Source organism: Capsicum annuum, chromosome 2, assembly GCF_002878395.1.
Source record: "Capsicum annuum cultivar UCD-10X-F1 chromosome 2, UCD10Xv1.1, whole genome shotgun sequence".
Classification (NCBI taxonomy): Eukaryota; Viridiplantae; Streptophyta; class Magnoliopsida; order Solanales; family Solanaceae; genus Capsicum; species Capsicum annuum.
In genome coordinates, this window is record NC_061112.1 from 31,460,497 (window position 1) to 31,480,583 (window position 20,087).

A 20,087-nucleotide genomic window follows, 5' to 3' on the forward strand; every position below is an offset into this window, starting at 1 on the left:
TCTATGTAGTGATAGAGCCTCTTGGTAGTTCCCCTAACCATAAAGATGATTCTTCTATAAGTGAGAAGGGGAACAACCTTAGTCTAAGCACTTCTATATTCACCCCTGGATTTGTATACAAACTGTAGATCCCAATGAAATTGGAAAGTTACAAATTTGCATCATCTATAGGAAGACCTGCAAACACACCTTTTAGATTTATGAGCTGGATCATTGCACTCGTTATGTCAAACTTGATTCCTAGGGGTAAAACATGAGGAATAATGGCTCCAATATCTGCCGGCTCAATGTATCCCAGATCTTCTTCATCATCTATATATGGCTACACATACTGGTATAATGGGATCACTTGAATAGGGGCACCTCTAGCTCTGTTCTTATTTCCACCAAGTGTTGCTTGGTGGTCTGCTTTTTGTCTTTGCTCAGGTAGCTCTGCCTCCCTAGCTAACCGCTGAGCATATTTTGTTGCCCTCCACTCACTTTTATCTTGAGATAAAATCTCATATATCTATCAATCAACAATATCTCATACTCCTTTGGGAGGAGATGGAGGTACAAAATCATGAACACCTTTTAAATTATCATGTTTTTTCTATTCCACCATTCTACTAGGTGTTTGTGGGATCTTCTCTGGATTCGGATTCACTAGGAGTAAGGGATTGCCTCTACTCCATGTGCAAGGCATACACCGGTGTATACCTAACTAAAACTAAAAACAAAAATAAAACCCAAAAACTATGACAATCTTCAAATCACTAATCAACACCGTATTCCCCGACAACGGTTCCAAAATTTAGAGACGTCCAAACTACACCTCCTCTCAGAAGATGATACAGTCACTGCTAAATATAGCAACCTAACAGAGGTGTGCATTGAATCCCAAGGGAATATCTGGACTCACGGCTCTCAATTGTTATAATCAATAAGTAGAACTGGAAAAATAAATGGGGATTTTGAGTAGCAATATCGAACTAGTAGTAAATATTCACTTAGGTTGTATTTAGTTGTAAGTGAACTCTAGTATTGTGTTCCCCATTGATTCTCAACTCCATGGTTTTATCATGCTTTTTTGAACTAAACAAATATCTTACATGCAGAATCGATAAGTTATGTACCTTCTATAGTCTTTTGGACGAGCAAAAGGACTTCACCCATTACCTTTTGAGTATGAAGACCTCGTTTTACTAACCCTTATTTTGATCCCACTTAACTATTACCAATTGAGTCTCTAGTTATTTGATGAAATCTAACCATATTACTTAGATAAAACCTAGTAGCATGGATCCATAGTTAAACTCCAAATTACTGGTGTCATTACCTTTTCCTAGTCATCATTCCTCTTTTGGAGTAACTAGCAATAATCTAGGAGGGGTGCTAACATGTTCACCAATTAATAAAACTATTATATTAAACATAATATAATGCATGCATGGGTATCAATTCTGAACAACAATATCACTTCCCCTACTTCGTCAATTTGCTAGGATTTCCACAACCATAGATAAGGGTTTTTCGCTGCTCATGCTAGTGAAGCAATCAACAATATTCATGATTGAAAGCATAAAATGAAATAACAATAAGAAGATGTAAAAATCCAAAACGGTAACTAAATTAATCAACCAAAGTTAATACAAGGAAATTCCTAGATTAAAATTGACTATTGGAATCAAAATATGTTTGTAAGTATCAAGGGTGTGTAACTTCTACTAAGAAACACATAAGGGGTATTTATAGTACATGAGGAATTCCTAAAATCAAAGCCAAAATAAAATAGGAGAATAAAGGGTCAGTGGCTACTTATGGTCCCTATATGTGCCCAGACCTTGGGCGCAGGTAGTATTTGTGGCATGCGGGGTAGGCATAAGAAGGGATTGCAAGTGCCTTGTCCAAAAAATCTTGTAGGTTTTCTCTTGTATTTTGGACTTCTGATGCATGCTTTGCCCACATGCGGTCTACATGTACTACATGTGGTTTGCATGTTTACTTAGAAAGTGTCGAGAGTCATATTTTTAACTCTTTTTCAATTCTCACACATGTTTTGATCACTAACAAGTTGGAAAGTGTCCTGAACACCCATAATTGCTCCAATAAGTATCCAAAAACACCTTTTTTCATCTTTTTCATAAACTTAGCATCCAAAAAATTATTTCCTGCAAAACATACCCAAAATGTATCTTATCTAACATAATAACCTTAGAAACTTGCATATTTTCATAGTTTTAACAGTCGAAAGTGCTATATTTCTATAACATATCAATACTCTCAACTTGGAACATTTTCATGTCCTCAGGCAACAAAATACAACAAAAATGATGCTTAACTAGGAGAATCTCAGCTATTCAAGGAAGTCAATCAACACTTTTAAGCTCTAAACACTACACCCCTCCAACCTCACTTTTCAAAACCAGTTGTGTATAAACATGAAGATCAATAATATGACACAATGGGATCAAGGTATGGCATTACATTAGCAATAGACAACCATGCATATGTACATGTTACACTACCCAAAACAACCAAGCAGCTAGCAATATGACTCATGTGCCATCACAACCCTAGATAAGGGTTTTCAGCCACTCATTTTAGTGAAGTAATCAACAACATTCATGATTGAAAGCATAAGATGAAATCACAATAAGTAGAAGTAAAAACCAAAAAGTATAATTACATTAATCAACTAAAGTCAATACAAGGGAATTCCTTGATTAAAATCGAGTCTTGGAACAAAAATATGCTTGTGAGCATCAAGAGTGTGTAACTTCTAGTAAGAAACACAAAAGGGGAATTTATAGTAAATAAGGAAATCATAAAATCATAGCTAGAACAAAATAGGAGAAAAAAGGGTCGTTGGTGGCTACTTATGGTCCCTATATGTGCCCTTACTCTGGGCACATGTAGTACTTTTGGCATTCAGGGTGGGTGTCAGTAGTGACTACAATTGCCCTGTCAAAATAATCTTGCAAGTTTGCTCTCGGATTTTGTACTTCTAACACATACTTTGCCCACATACGGTCCACATGTACTACATGCGGTCTGTATGTTGACTTAGCAAGTATCAAGAGTGATCTTTTCAACTCTTCTTCAATTCCAGCACATACTTTGATCACTAACAAGTCAGAAAGTGTCCCAACATCCATTATTACTCCCATAAGTATCCAAAAACACCCTTTTCCATATTTTTCACAAACTTAGCATCCAAAACATGATTTCCTGCAAAACCTACCAAAAAAGCATCATTTCTAACAAAACAACCTCAGAATCATGCATATTTTTATAGTTTTATGTGTCGAAAGTGTTTTATTTCTACAGCACATCACACTTCCCCTACTTCGTCAATCTGCTAGGGTTCCCACAACCCTAACTAAGGGTTTTTAATCTCTCATACAAATGAAGTAATCAACAAGATTCATGATTGAAAGCATCCTATGAAATCACAATAATCACAAGTAAAACCCCAAAAACATAACTGAAATAATCAACCAAAATCAATACAAGAGAGTTCTAAGACTAAAATCAAATTTCGGAATCAAAATAAGTTTGTCTATATCAAGAGTGCATTACTTCTACTAAAAAAACACATAAGGAGTATTTATAGTACATGAGGAAATGCTAAAACCAAAGCCCAAATGAAATAGGAGAAAAAGGTCGATGGCTGCATGTGGTCTCTCTATGGGCCCTGTCCTTGGGTGCATGTGATAAATGCAATCTGTAGGCTGGGCGCATATAGTGACCGCATGTGCCCAGACCAAAATTTCATGCAGGTTAACTCTAGAGATTTTGGACTTCTGACGCATGATTTTCCCACATGCAGTACACATGTGCTATATGTGGTCCACATATTGACTTAGCTTGTGCCGGAAGTTATTTTTCAGCTCTTCTTCAATTCCCACATGGTTTGATCACGATCAATCTAGAAAGTGTCTTGAAAATTCATAAGTAGCCAAAAACACATTTTTCTTATTTTTCAAGAACTTAGCATCCAAAACATGAATTCCTGCAAAACATACCCAAAACACATCATATCTAGCAAAACAACCTCAAAAACTTGCATATTTTCCTTGTTTTAAGCATCGAAAGGGCTATATTTAGCACATCAATATAACACCATTTTTTGATGAATCTTTCCTTGAAGATATAAATATCCTCGGAAACACGAAGAATAATTTTGAAGATCCAAAATGCACAATTTTTTCTTTTTGGCTTACAATTCCATAACATTTTAAACCAAGGTCGCCGTCATCATGGAGAACACTTTCCAGCAACTTTTAGTCCTCAAATCACCACTAAAAATTCTAGATTTTCAAACTCAAAAAATGGTGGATCTTTCAACCCTCTCCAGATTGGACCAACTTTTGATCCTAGGTTCTCTTTAATGTAGAGAACACTTTTCAAGAAATTTCACCCTTAATTTCAATCCAAAATTTGTAAATAGAGAACTAACTTCACTTTTTTCGTCAAGCTCAAGAACACAACGATGGAGTTTTTCCTAATCCACTCAAATCAAGTCTCAAGCTTAATATTCCAACTTACTAAAACTAGAAGGAACTAACCTTGTTTAGAAACTACAAAGAAGACTTAAAAACAAAAAATTCTTTTTTGGGGGTTTTCAAAGGTAACAATCTTAAGACTAGAATCGTAAGAAAGAATCTAAGTCTTTATCTTATACTCAATGGTAACCCTAAAAATATGGAAGTTGAAAACAAATACGAAAGTTAAAGAAAGGATAGAATCAAATTTATAAAAAGTAAAGGATAGACAGATAGACAGACAGACAGACAAAAAGATAGATAAATAGATAGATACAATAAATATAGGGAAGGACAATCCAAGAATGTATCAAATTCTAAGTCCTTCCTTTCAAATACAATCAATCAACTATCTTCTACGTGAACCACAAGAGATTGATCTTCCACGTAACCCATGTTTTGAAATAAATGTTCAACTCAAGATAATCCTAGATCTCACACTCAACTATATAATGCATCATAATTCAACAAAACTAAAAAAATAAGCTAAGTAACTAGTATTTATAGCCATGGGCTATTTAGTACATATATGGGCCCAAAAGTGACCCAATTCAACAAAACAAGAAAGATGGTCGAGTTTGTCTCACATGCCCATATTATAGGCATCTGCTGGGAAAGATGAAGTACTTGCTCATGTAGGTGAATGACCTACGGGCGAAGGTCAAATCAGAATGCTTCTGGGATCCTTTATATCCTCAAACGACCTTTCTAATGGCCCTCAATCCTTCTTGTATGCATTTAGGACACTAAAACACTCCTTAAACTATATAAAGATGGCTTCAAACACATCTAAATTCATCAATAATCATTGAAGTGTTTGTAGTTTTGGTCTTGCTTCCTTGTTGAAGCCTTAGGATGAATTTAGATCTCAACTCTAAGATATCCTCTACAAATGTTGTTGAGCTCTTGGGAGCTTGAAAAGGACTCCCAAAACATATCCTTTCCAGCTTTAGATGACCATGGCTTGGATTCCTTTGTTTTGTCCTTAGATTATAGACTTTGAAAGTTCAATGGAGATTTGGCTTGTATCAGAATGTCTACATAAATAACATGTCCTCTGCAGTTAAGGAAATAGCCTGTTCAACATAAATTGTAGAGTATATTATATTTCATACAAATAAAATAAACAAGTAGCAGTGTCAAACCTTTCTGTAAATCTTGTCAATCAATATTGAAGTCGATCCTCCGATCCTTTCAATTATTCACTAAATCAAATATTGAATCTCTTGAAAAATAAAGAAACTGATCAACACAATGTTATAAAGAAAGAGAATAGATAAAAAATGAATAATGAAAATTAAAATAAGATACATAATCTAACTACTGTTATCAAAATCTCTTTTTCAATCGCTCTAAACAACATAAAATATTGTCAAAATTTAAGTTACATAGATAGGAATAATAAGGAGCATCAGGTTAATGCTACCAACAAATGTGTACAAGAAACAAGGTCCTAATCAATAGTCAATGAGACAATAAAATCAACAAAAGTGTCTATTACAGAACATCAAAATATTATAGTTAAACAAGTTCACTAAGCTCCATCCAATCCCAATCAGTATCATGATAATCATCTGATGTTTCCATAATTGTACCTTCTAAAAATTATGCATCAGGTGGAATATCAACAACATCAATAGGGATATCCTCTCTTGACCATCTAATGTCAACGCCTGGTGCTATGTTTGAGGGACCAATGTCTTTTGTAGGCTCCCTCCAAATTTCTTCCTCCAAGTCATACAAATCAACATGGACTTTTTTTGTTCCATAATAAACATCCATATCCGTTGGATCCTCAACATAAAACACATGATAAACTTGGGACGCCAACACAAAAGGGCCATCCGTTCTATTGAAGTACACACGGGTTAACCTAAATTTATCTTTTTCATTGTGACACCAAGCACATCTAAATAGTGCAATACTACAATGACCATAATTATCAAGCTCGATAATATCTTGAATAGCACCATAATAGATAACTTCTCCATCAATGGAATTCTGATCCCAGGCACTAGTCAATATCAGTTGTTGCATCCAAAGACATTTTACTATTTTGAAACTTTTGGGTGAAATCCTGCTGTAATGTATGAAAATGGTATACATTAATGAAATAGGCAGTATAGATTTTGCTTGCCACCCTATTAGTCCTTTTAGCTTACCACCTTAACTGATTAGGCATTTCAACCATTTCAACCTTCTCTTTAAACCAATTACCAAATTCTTAACTGTGAATCCTTTTTCATGTCCATGTATTAAATCTAAAATTATTGTCCATTATCACTTTATGTTCCCTAAAATCAATATTTAAAATTAAAAAATTAAGCATTTATAAATGAAGTACCTTAATAGTAACAAAATAAATGAAGTTCAAAATCTAACTTACTCCATAAAATTCTCAACTTGTTCATATTCGGTCTTGAACAGCACATATCGATTTGCTTTATAAGATAACTATTGATCCATTTTCAAAGGCTTTCCCTTTATTTTTTTCTCTCTTCTAATTGAATGACCGAGCTTTGAAAATACATTTGGTACATCATCTTTCTCTTGTTCAGCATCCTCGTCATCCTCAGTTTGGTATATGCTGAATTTTGTCTTCACTCCATCATGTTAGTATAAAGCCTTTTAACCTCCAAAAAACACTAACTCGCACAAATCACACCAAAATGCATTAGGAACCATGCCCCATTATCTCCACCCCCAAAAATACCACAAAGCAACCACAAGGATGGTACAATGGTCAAATTACAAAGAAATGAATATTTCACTAAAAACACCAAAAATCAAGTTGTTATATCGTCTACCATTAAAAATCTAGTTTTTCCTTAATCGAAAGGCAAGGGAAATACCTGGATTAGCAAAAAACTGGAGATAACTACCATGCATATCAGTATCAACCTTCCAAGTAGCCTCATTTATAGGTCGATGTCTCCTTTGGACCTTATCTACTAGAATATCTCTAGAATGCAACTATCTGACATCCCTAGCTAGAATGGAGATGGGGCTCCTCAACAAAATATAACCTCTCATCTAACTGGAATGAATCCCAATGAATGACATAAGACTTATTCAGAATGTAATGTCTAAGCATGGAAACATAAAAAACTGGATGAACAGCTGATAAATCTGAGGGCAATGCTAACTCATAAGCTACATCCCTAATAGTCTGAAGAATCTCAAAAAGTCCAACATGTATGTAGCTAAGCTTGCCTCTCTTGCCAAACCTCATCACTCCCTTCATAAGCAACACACAAAGGAAAACTCTATTACTAAAACTAAATTTAAAGGCACGAAGTCTACGATCTGCACATCATTTCTTCCTTCTCAGAGCCTCTCAAAGTCTATCTTGAATAATCCAAACACTATCCAAAAACTCACGAAGAAAGTGCTTACCTCAAGGTCTTATCTTAAAAACCTCAAACCAACCAACTAGTGACTGACAACGCCTACCATATAAAGCCTAAAAAGGATCCATCTCAATACTAAAATAGTAGATATTGTTACATATATGCTCACCAAAGCTAGATATTACTCCCACTGACCTCAAAAGACCATAACATAATTGTGGAGCATATCCTCTAAAACCTGAATAGTCTACTCTAATTGACCATCGATTTAGGGGTAAAAGGATGTACTAGGATTAATTTGACTACCCAAATTCTATTGGAAAATTTTCCAAAAGTGAGATATGAATACTGAACCTCTATTTAAGATGATAGACACTGACACACTATGAAGATGGACTACCTCATGAATATAGCTACAAGCTAACCTATCAGCACTGAAAGAAACCTAAATTGAAATCAAATAAGAAAACTTGGTCAATTGATACATGATGACCCAAGCGCTATAAGAACCACAAGAAAAACAAGAAAACCCAGTCACAAAGTCTATAATGATCCATTCTCATTTCTACTCGGGAATGGGTAACCTCTGAAGCAAACCACCATGCCTTAAATACTCGGCCTTCACCTACTAATAACATAGGTAATGAGCTAGAAAATTCTCTATATACTTCCTCATAACACCCCACAAGTAATGTTGCCTCAAGTCATGATACATCTTAGTCACTCCTAAATGGATGGAATACGTGGAACGATGAGCCTCCTCCAAAATTAGTGTAATCCAATCACCCACTCTTGGTACACACACTCGGCATCTAATCGTCAAAACACCTTCTGGATCAAGCGAGGCTCACCTAGCCTCACCAATCAACACCTTATCTCCGACACTATAAACCCAATATCATCAAACTAATGAGCTCAAATATTTTCCATCAAGGAAGACCTAGCCTCCACAAATGTCAAAATACTTCCTGGTGTTGAAATATCAATCCTAACCATCTGGTGAGCCAAAGACTAAACCTCTAAGGCCAAATGCCACTCCAATGTCAAAAGATATGCCAAGTTACCTATTAGACTTTCTCGGATGATAAAAATAGTAAGATCAAAAACCTTAAGCAAGTTAAGACAATGACTCTACCTCATATTAATATCTCACTAAGTGAAGAAATACTAAAGATTATGATTATTTGAGAAGATCTCACAATAGACTCCATATAAGTAGTTTCTCCATAATGTCAAAGCAAATACAACTGCACATAAGTCCAAATCATGGATATGGTAATTCTTCTCATAAGGCTTCAATTAACGAGAAGCATACGTAATCACCTTACTCTCCTCCATTAACACAACACCAAACCAAGACCAGAAGCATCACAAAATATGATAAAGTCCATGCCTTCCTTGGGAAAAGTTAAATAAAAGCTAAAGTCAATAAATCCTTAAGCTTTTGGAAGTTTGCCTCACATGCATCAAAGCACTAAAAGTAAATCTTATTCTGAGTCAACTTGGTCAAAGGAGCCACAATAAATCAAAAGCCCTTAATAAAGCACCGATAGTAACTTTCCAAACCAACAAAACTCCAAATCTCGGTAGGAGAGGTAGGATTATCCTAATCATGAAACACTGCAATCTTGGTCGGATCGACTATAATACCATCCTTTCTCACTACATGACCAAGGAAAAAGCATACTTTAACCAAAACTCACACTTGGAGAACTTAGCATACAATTTCACATCCCTCAATCTCTAGAGTACAATCTACAAATGGTTCTCATGATCGACCTCACTCTTTGCATAAACTTTGATTTCATCTATAAATACAATAACAAAGAAATTGAGATACGATCAAAATACCTGGTTCATCAACTCCATGAACATGGTAGGGGTATTTGTCAACCCAAAAGACATAACCAAGAACTTATAATGATCGTATCAAGTTTGAAAATCTATATTTAGAATATACAAAGCTCTAAGCCTTAACTGGTGATACCCAGATCTCAAATCATTCTTTGAAAACACCAAAGCACCCTAAAGTTGACCAAATAAATCATCAATATAAGGAAAAGATCCTTATTCTTATCCATCACCTTATTCAACTACCAGTAATCAATATACATACGCATAGACCTATCTTTTTTCTTTACAAACAAGGCAGGTGCACCCCAAGGTGATATACTAGGTTAGGTAAATCCCTTATCCAAGAACTCTTGCAACTGATCCTTTAATTCCTTTAACTCCATTAGGGCTATCATATAAAGAGAAATAGAGATAGGCTTGGTGCGTATCTCAACATCAATAGTAAATTCAATATCATGATCTGTAGTCATACCAGGCAAATTCACAGGAAAAATAGCCATAAACTCGCAAACAATACTAACAAAGTCCCATGAAGGCAATGAAACAGCACCAGTATCAGCAATATGGGCCAAGTAAGATAAAAATCCCCTCTCAGCCAAAGGATGATCTTGAAGAAAAGATATAACTGTCTTTGGACCTAAATATATACCCTTCTAATCTATCCTCGGCACACCCGATAAATCTAAGGTCAAGATCTTAGCAACACTCTAGAACAGCATGATATAGATCTAAGCAACATATACCTAAAAAGATATCAAAATCTACCATATCTAAGACAATCAAATCTACCCAAATCTCATACCCAGCAGAGGTCACAACACAAGATTGATGCACCCAATCGACCACTAAAAAATCTCCTATAAGGGTAGATACACAGATAGGCATGGAAAGAGTCTCATTAGTAGAATAAAAAATAGAAGTAAAATATACAGATATATATAGTAGAAAGTCAACCTCATATAAAATAATATAGATATAGATCTTAAAAAATAGGGATGCTACCTATGATTATAGCATTAGAAGCCTCTTCCTTTGGTCTGGTGTTGTGCCCAAGTGCATACACATGTGTACATGATCTCACTAAGTAATTAACCTTAAATAAAGCTAAATATCAATCTCTCAGAGACTTATGAATAGAAACTATACAATTCTAGTTTAACAATTGAGATTAACTAGTGTAAAAATAACCAAAAGAGATTTGAAAGTTTATAAACTAGAGATAAAGTAAATAGTGTATAAAAATTAAGAATTTGGACAATCAATGGATGAAATCTTGGGGATAAAGCACTACGAAAAATCATACTACACTATTGAACTTCATTCGTGAGATTTCTTAAATTGGTTATTGATTCATAGGCTTTATCACATGATCATGGTCTCCCTACCTTTAATCGTCTACCTAACTTTGACATTACAACTACATCGTTCAGTGGAGATGCAATAATCCATTTAGATGCATAAAGTTATCATCCTACATGTGAACCAAGCAAGGATTCTAAGTATAGCCACATCCTATATGCTAATTCAAATTCTATATTTTATAAAAGAATAAGAACCTTACTCTATTTATCCCCACATTCTATTCTCTTATTCCCCTTCCCGAGTTCACAAAGATGACAATGGATGTATTATTATAAAGGTATCTAATTGTTAAAATAGATATAACAAGGTTAAATAAATAACCAAATATGATAATAAATCAAAACCAAATTAATTCAAAGCAAAAGTAAACATATTCTTCGCCTTAACCCCGGAAAAGTGCTTTTAGCCACTCATGGACATATCCAAAATGAAAAAGATAGAAAACATGTTAAAATACGTAAAAAAAACTAAAGTAAAGTTAGAAAAAAACAAATTGAAGTTTTTTCCATCCCCTATCCAATTTTCAAAGTCGTCCAACATGTTTAAAAAAGTGTACAAGTGTTGTATTTATAGGAGGTGAATTTGGCCATCGGTGGAACAAGGGTCGCGTCGAGGGGTCATTTCACCCGGATAGGGGTCACGCCATGGGCCCATATCAAGGGAACTTTATTTTTGGTCCCATTTGAAGATTTTCATGCATTTCATGTGCCCATTGGCCATTTCCAAGGTCCTACATGCACTTGTGACATCTGAGGTGTCCGTTTTACATCAAATTTTGTCCCATGCTCTTGTTGATCTATTCCAAGCCTTTTGGTGTTGTTTTCTCTTGATTTCCAGAGTTTACATATTTCATATATAGTTATAATCATATCTATAAGCATCCAATAACATTAAATAACACAAATTAGATCTTAAAACAACACAATCATCCATGACGATGAACTAGAAACTCAAGCTAAGAATGCTAGTTTTTGTCCTTTTGATCTTTAACTTGGTTTTGACTCTTGGCATGTTTCGATTAGACTTTGAACACTATAAACACGTTTTAACAGATATAATTACCCAATAATAACATTAGTAACTTATTAAACACATTAGAATCCATCAAGATCAACTAGAATGACATCTAGCTCAAGCTATAACACTAGTTTCCTCATTTGAACTCTAAATGATCAAATTAGTTCCAAACTCGTTTGAAAACACCTTTAAAAACTATAATTAAGTACTTTAACACTTATATGCTCAATTATATCATTATTAAATCATTAAGCACTCAAGGAGTCATCAAAATAAGGCTAAATAAGCCCGAATAATAACACTAAGGTGTATAAATCCACCTCAGATCATCACCCCACACTTAAATCCTTGTTTTTCCTCGAACAAACCTTCACTATAAGCATCATAAATTGAGGAGACTCTACACTTCTAATACAAGAAAGACACTCAAGTTAGTACTACCATGACTATGCAGAATCCAAGTTTCTACACTAAGCATGTTACAAACACAATTGGCAGTTCAAGAATACTACTTTAAAAATATCCTAGCCTTAAGAATTGAATGACCTAGTTGGAAAAATCATAAATATTCCTCAATCAATACATCATACAAATCCCCCAACTATCATCAAACATGTGCCCTTGCAACAAGCAGGTTACCCATAATCACTCATATAAATGCAATTTATTATAGAATAGGTACAAAAATCAAGTTACGTTCACTTTCACAAGAAATTCAAAAGTTACACAAGATGAACCATAGACTTTCCCTTAGTGTAGTACTCCACTAATATCAGAATGTTGAAGCTTAGGATCAAATAGGCCTTTAAGTATTGTAGTGTAGGCTAAGGGATGGGTAGGAACTATTTTGGCTAAGAATAGTGACTATCTTCCCTAAGCTCTTTAATATATCACCCTTTTTATTTAATTCACCTATAACAACCTATTTTTACCACTTCTATCTACCTACATCTTTTGTTTTGCCCCATCTTATTAAGGTAATTCATAAACACTATGCTGGGAGTGTTTTTTATACAAAACTTATTCAATTTGAATAAAAAAAATTATTTTATTACTCAACTCCCAACCACAATACATATCAATTTTTTTGAACACCAACAGTTATGACTTAGGGGATTCACTTACCTTTCCCCTACTTCAATTCAAACTCCATAATGTAATTAATTATATCCTAAAGCGTTTAGGATCTTTGGATCAAATTAAGGTCAGTGAAAGAAAGAAATACAGGATACATATGAGGTTGCCAAAGAAAATAAGCTAAAGTCTCAATGGGGTTAACTAGGATTATGTACAAGGGTAGGTAACAAAGGGTATGAAACAAGGCTATCAAAGCAATGCTTATATCATCTCCTAAACCCACACTCTTTATTTTGCTTTCCATAAACACCAGGAAAGTTCTAGATATCACATGCAACAAGGAATACACAACAACTTCACATCACACGTGGCATATGCTCAACTCAAGTGTAATCATCATAGATTCTCATTCAAACAATCAGATGAATTCAACTTTAAGCCAACAAGTACAAGAGTCATAATCGAGAGCCTAGGAGACTCAAAAGTAGTAATTCACACAATCAACATGCTCTTTACAACCAAAACACTTGCATCATGTAATAAACTATAGCAACAACAAAAACATCCCAATTATTCTTAAGACAAAAAACTTTTAAAATTACCTTAAAAATGAGAATTTCCCTACCCCACACTTCAAAATTTACTTTGTCCCCAAGGTATACTTTAAAAGTAGAGATAGAAATACTCCCTGGGGCCTCTAAGCCTAGATAGTAGCATCTTTATAAATCAAGAGGATCTGGGATCCCCACATTTAGTCTTTACCATGCTCCTTAGCCTCAGGTTTTTCAATACTCAGACTTCCCATCAACCTGTGACTCAACAAAAACAAAAACTAGTAAACTAAAATACTAAAAATAAAACATACCTTAACTTGGTTTACCTCCCAAGCATCGCCTGATTAAGTGTCGTGGCACAAACTACATCAATTTTTTTTGCCACCTTGAGGATATAAATTTTACCCCAACATTGCATCCATTTTTTTGCTTCACTTATGAGGTAGTGGTACAAGGATTGAGAAACTGAGTAATGGATGGTGCATAGTAAACCACTGATATTTTCTACTTATTTCATTTGCCCTATCTGATTCTCTAACTGCTATGTATTCACCTGCTACTTCTTCATATTGCTACCAATTGTGCGTAAGATGCTAAAATTTGTTTCATCATCTCTGCCATATTGCTAGTTTGAGTTGTGGCTAGACTTTTTTGAACCTACTATTGCTAAAACGGTTGTTGTTAGTTGTTCAATGATTGAATTGGTGGATGAGTCTGCCATGTTTGATTGTAGGTGTTCACATAATATGGCCTTTGAGCATAGCCCACCAATATTTATGAATCTGGATTGATATCACACAAAGCTACAGAATGACCATTGCTACCACAAACCATACACCAACTTATGGTCTACTCCATAGATAGGATAATATGCACCTCATATTATGAAGGTCCCGTCCACTCACTTCTATCAACATCTGGACAAAAAACCTCTTGATAGGGTCCGACACAAAAATAATAAGAATCATCATCACTCAAAAACCATCTATCCTAGGCTGACATATCAAAAAGTATGAGAAAACAAAGTAAAAGAAACTAAAAAGAAAAATTTCTAAACAATGTATAACTTAATATTGCTAAAATAAAAACAAGATAGTTCCCTAGCAAAGGCACCAAAACTTGTTGTGCCCAATCGCACACGCAAGTGTATGTGTTCTAACCAAGTAATAGACTGGCCTTAAATAAAGCCGAATATCGATCCCTCAGATACTTATGTTAAGAAACTATCCAATTCTAGTTTAACAATTGAGATTAACTAGTGCAGACAGAACCAAAAGAGATTTGAAAGTTTATAAACTAGAAATAAAATAAACAATGCATAAAAGTAAATACTTTAGATAATCAATGGATGAAATCCCAGGTTTAAAGCACTATGAACAATCATACTACACTATTGAACTTCATTCATAAGATTGTTATTCTTGGTTATTGATTCGTAGGGTTTATCGCATGATTATGGTCTCTCGACTTCTAATCATCTATCTAAATTGGATATTACAACTATATCATTGAGTGGGGATTCAATAATCCAATTAGATGAATGAATATATCATCCTACATGTGAACTAATCAAGGCTTCTAGGTAAATCCCTATCCTAGATGCTAATTCAAACTTTGTATTTTATAAAAGAATAAGAACCTTACTGTATTTATCCCCCATGTTCCATCCTCTTATTCCCCTTCCCAAGTTCATAAATTGATGGTTTTTTATGAAGATAAGATAGAATAAGAGATTAAATTTCTAGAAATCAAAATTTTGTTTAAGTTAAAATGAATAAAGTGAGTTAGTTTCAACCCGTCTTAAAAGGATCTTCTTTGTCCGACTTTCTCACCTATTTTAGGCCATATTTTATCAAGTAGGTGCATCACCTACTTGGACATATCACTTGGGAATTTGTGGACTTAAGATTATTTGGCCTTGCTTACCCATTCTTCACATTTTCTCCCAAATAGTTTGGGGCAGTATAAATTCAAGTAGGTGGTGCTTGTACTTTGCCTATTAAGATGGTTAAAGAGTCTTAGCAGGTGATTCACCTACTTGGTTCTTAAGTTGGTCAAAAAAGTCAAAGTAGGTGATGAACCTACTTGGTTATATCAAGTCTCTCAAACGATCAAAGTAGGTAATGCACCTACTTCTTTTATTCTTGATTGGGCTTAATTACATTGGGCCTAGTTAGATTTGGGTTCATCTTCTTTTCTTTTAATCAATTGGGGCCTCAACTGAGCCCATTGGTATAGGCCTAAATCTAACCTATTTCCCATGAACCCTTTAACTAGATCTATATAGCTCAAGTAGGTGACTCATCACAATCTTGATTTAGTCAAGCAAGCACCTCAATATTTTATTCCATTTCTAGATCTTAATCACTTTATTTTAACTTAAAACTTGTATACACTCAGTCACTTTTATGCTTAGAATCAAATACCACCTTACAATCCCAAGTTTAAAAAGTTACATTGATGTTAACTTGGTAATGTTGCATTAAAATGTATGTGAACTATCTTCAAACCTAGTTACACCATCAATACTCACATAAGGAAAATCTAGTTCATTACCTATGCCACAAGGCTATATCAAGTTCTATATAAGTAGGAAAAACTGGGGTGTTGAACATGCACTTGATATCTAGAATTTTATTATATGGAGAAAAGCTCGTCCCTTGAAGGTCATGACTAGTGGGCGACCATAATACCTTTATCATAAATATACAAGGTACAGGTGAGTGTGGTGGCTCCTTGAGTGAATTGGGGATTATATTTTTCTTGATATTATTTGGTTCCTTGAATGAACTGGCTTAGCCTTGTCATTATTATGTTGGTTCCTTAACTAAACCAAGTTTATTTTCTCAGAGCTAATAGTGGTTTCATTATGTAAACAGGGATGCATGATAATTTCGTTATTGTTGTTCTTGTGGATCCTTGAGTGTTCCAGGTTAACTGGATATTGTGACATAAGTATGTGTTGTCTAATACTTAGGTAATTGGGTGATAACACTCACCTATACCGTTTAAATTGGTATAGGGCAATCGTTATGAATAGCTTAACTTATATTAAGGTCAAATCCACAAGGAACGAAATTAGCTTTCTAGTCCTATGGGTGTTAATAGTTACTAACAAGATACTCATAATGTAAACAAAGTAAAATACATGATTTAAAATAGAGCGTTGATTTGGAACAAGGATTGATCAATGTTGATTCTAATTAAGCAACTAAGAACAACAAATGTGATTGAAATTTATAGATGAGCAAGATAATGGGATTATGTCTACCTAAGGGAAAGTTATGCAAGGGTTCATGATAATCTGATGAAAATTCTAGTCATTAATGATATGGTAGGCTAGGTTAAAGGTCCTTGAGGATAGTTTTTCAACAATACCTCAAGAATATCACTCATTGACCCTTTCGAGTACCTAATGATTGTGTCAATAAGCTACCTAATACCTTAATTAGGCATCCCTATTTCTAGGAAGATTCCCAAGACATAGCCAACTCTCTACTTACCCTTATTTCTTATATAGTGAAAAGATAGAAACTACATCCATTATTGTCCACTATTGCTTCGTCACCCATATCCCTCTTTCAAGGATGATATGGGTTCCACAATTCACCCACATCACCCTTTCAAGGATGATATGTGCTTTCAAGAACTTAGGGTTTTCACCCATAAATCCATCTTTGGCATTTGAGGTTTTCACCCATAAACCCCAACTAATTCAAATAAGCAATTGTGAAACCCATCATCAACAAACTAGAATCTACAGAAATACACCACAACCCATACATAATTGCACCTTAGTTTAACATAATCCAAAGAAAAGAAAGTTTAGCTACTCATGGAGTTAAGGAGAAGAAATATACCAAAATTTTCATTCAAAGCATCCATAATATAGAGAATGAAAAGATTCTTCAATTTACACCTCAATTTCACAAAAATGCAATTGAAAATTCAAACACAAAATTTTCCCCAATTAATAGGGTTACAAAGTTGCCAAAATTCAATTGTTTAAAGTGTAAGATCCAAAATGGGAAAGGTTTTTAGCATTAAAGGTGATTTTCAGTCAGCTGGGCAAAAGCATAAACCCGCATAGCCATGATTGCTTAGCTCATCTGCAATTGTGGCCGTCAGACCGTGATTGCATTAACTAATCGTGATTACGTTTTGGGTCTTCAGCTATGCACTTGTATTCTCATTTTGATTCCTTTTCATCTATAATCCACATCTTTCTATCTCATCACCTATGTACCTGCAAAATGCAAAAATTTGTGGATTAAACTAACAAACTTGTCTCATTCATGCTTTCAAACCATAGTAGTGTGCACAAATTTTGGATGTAAATGATTGGTAAATTGACCACTCATCAACAGCCCCAACTTAAACTTTTGCTTTTCCTCAAGCAACACTACCTCTTACTCAATGAGACAATGCAAATTTAAGCCTATTTATACAACCTAATGATCTCAAACTTGATTGCTACCATATGTAGCTCTTCAAACATGGGAAAAGCTATTCTCACGACACCCCTCATCATGTTATACAATCTCAAAGATGCAAAGGACTTTAAAAAGGAATAATTCAACAATCACTAACACTCAAAAAGTGACTCTCTACTGACATCAATTCTACTATACTCTTTTTGCCTTATTATTCAAAAGATGACAAGATTACCCACCTCAAGTTGTTCACATACCTCCTCACAAAAAGGATATCCCATACACACCAAATTATCTAATATGAAATAAGGGATTTAAGTGTGAAACTCTCTCTCTCACAAAGACTCTTGATGTTAACAAGTACCATGCTATAAGCTTGCCCTTATTTTTAATCGCCATTATAATGAATACACTTGGTTGGAGATATTGAAGGGCTTTTTGAGCTTGTAACATAGGTTCGAAGAAGGGTAGGATATAATTTAGGAACACAGTGGCTACACCCTCCTTGAAAATATACATCACACTATTCCATCCAAATTTTAATCATGGACCACTTTTTTTGTTTTCACACTTTACACATGCCTATTTTAGTTTACATTATTTACCTATCTTTTTGAAGGCATCTTTTATTCACTTATTTCTTTTGTAATCTATTCCTCATTCTTCTTTTCACCATTTCTTTCTTTTTTATTTTGTAATTACTTAGCTCATAGGCATCCACTTACATTACCTTGGCCCAAGGTCATCTTTTCTAAACTTACCACCCCCAACTTAGGCATTTAGCCTCAATTTTTATTTTTTATATTCAAGGAGTGTAGGGTTAAAGAGATGGAAAAAATTTGAATGGTTCGAAGCTTCTAATATGGTTGCCAAATAAAAGCTTGAAGGCTTGAATTGGTAACAAGGGTACGATCCTAAGCATGGATAGGCTATTTAGGCTAAAGTGGGTTCCTATGTTAACAAAGATGGCCTAGGATTATTTCATCAACCAAGCATAATCAAGATTCGCCTTGAGAGACTAATGGGCCGAGTTCTAGATGGTACAAGTATACATGAGATTTAGACAAATATGGTCATCGGACATGGCATGGAAACTCCTCAAAGGGGCCCAATTTCCCTTCCTACTAGAGGCAAAAGTAGAGTAACTACCAATTTACCAATTTCCAAAAGCCAAAATTTTGGAGTCATAAAAAGAGGTAAAGTAGTGTTACAAGGTCGCTCACATCCGTGCCCTTGATTTTCAAAAAAAATTTGGATTGAGCGGGGTGTTTTCTTCGTATTTGTACAATGCATAATTTTATATTTATGGAACCAAACTAAATCCGACTTCTTATATTTTAGATTTCATACAGGCAAACCATTGGCTAATCATACTTCACCATAGGTATAAGTGCGATCCCAAATCAAAAATGTTATAGGTACTCGAATTTTCCCTAGACTTGTAGCTTTAATGCTATGGGTACTCAGACTTCTCTAGTATCCATGGCTTAAAATCCAATCACGATGATTTTTCCTTAAGAATTCCATTACTCAATCTATCATAGGGAAAGGCTCGTCTGATACCACCATAAATAAAATAAAGATAAAGTACAAATCTAAAAATGAAACAAACAACTAATCTATGAAAGTGTGGGCTCTATCAAAGTGCCTGAATATAGAAACCCAACAAGAAAATAAAAATCATCCAAATGTCATCAAAACATCCCAAAATATCTAAATAATACAGTCCAAATGAAATGAATACAGAGATAGGCACCCCCAACTACGAAACCTGCAGTGTCCTTACTGCATAAACAATAAAGCATATATAGATATAAGGGTGCTCCTTGAATTTGTATCAAGAGATGCTCTTTCCCTCAGACTCTGCATCTTCTCCTACATCATCCGAACCAGACCACTCGGATGGGGCCTCAT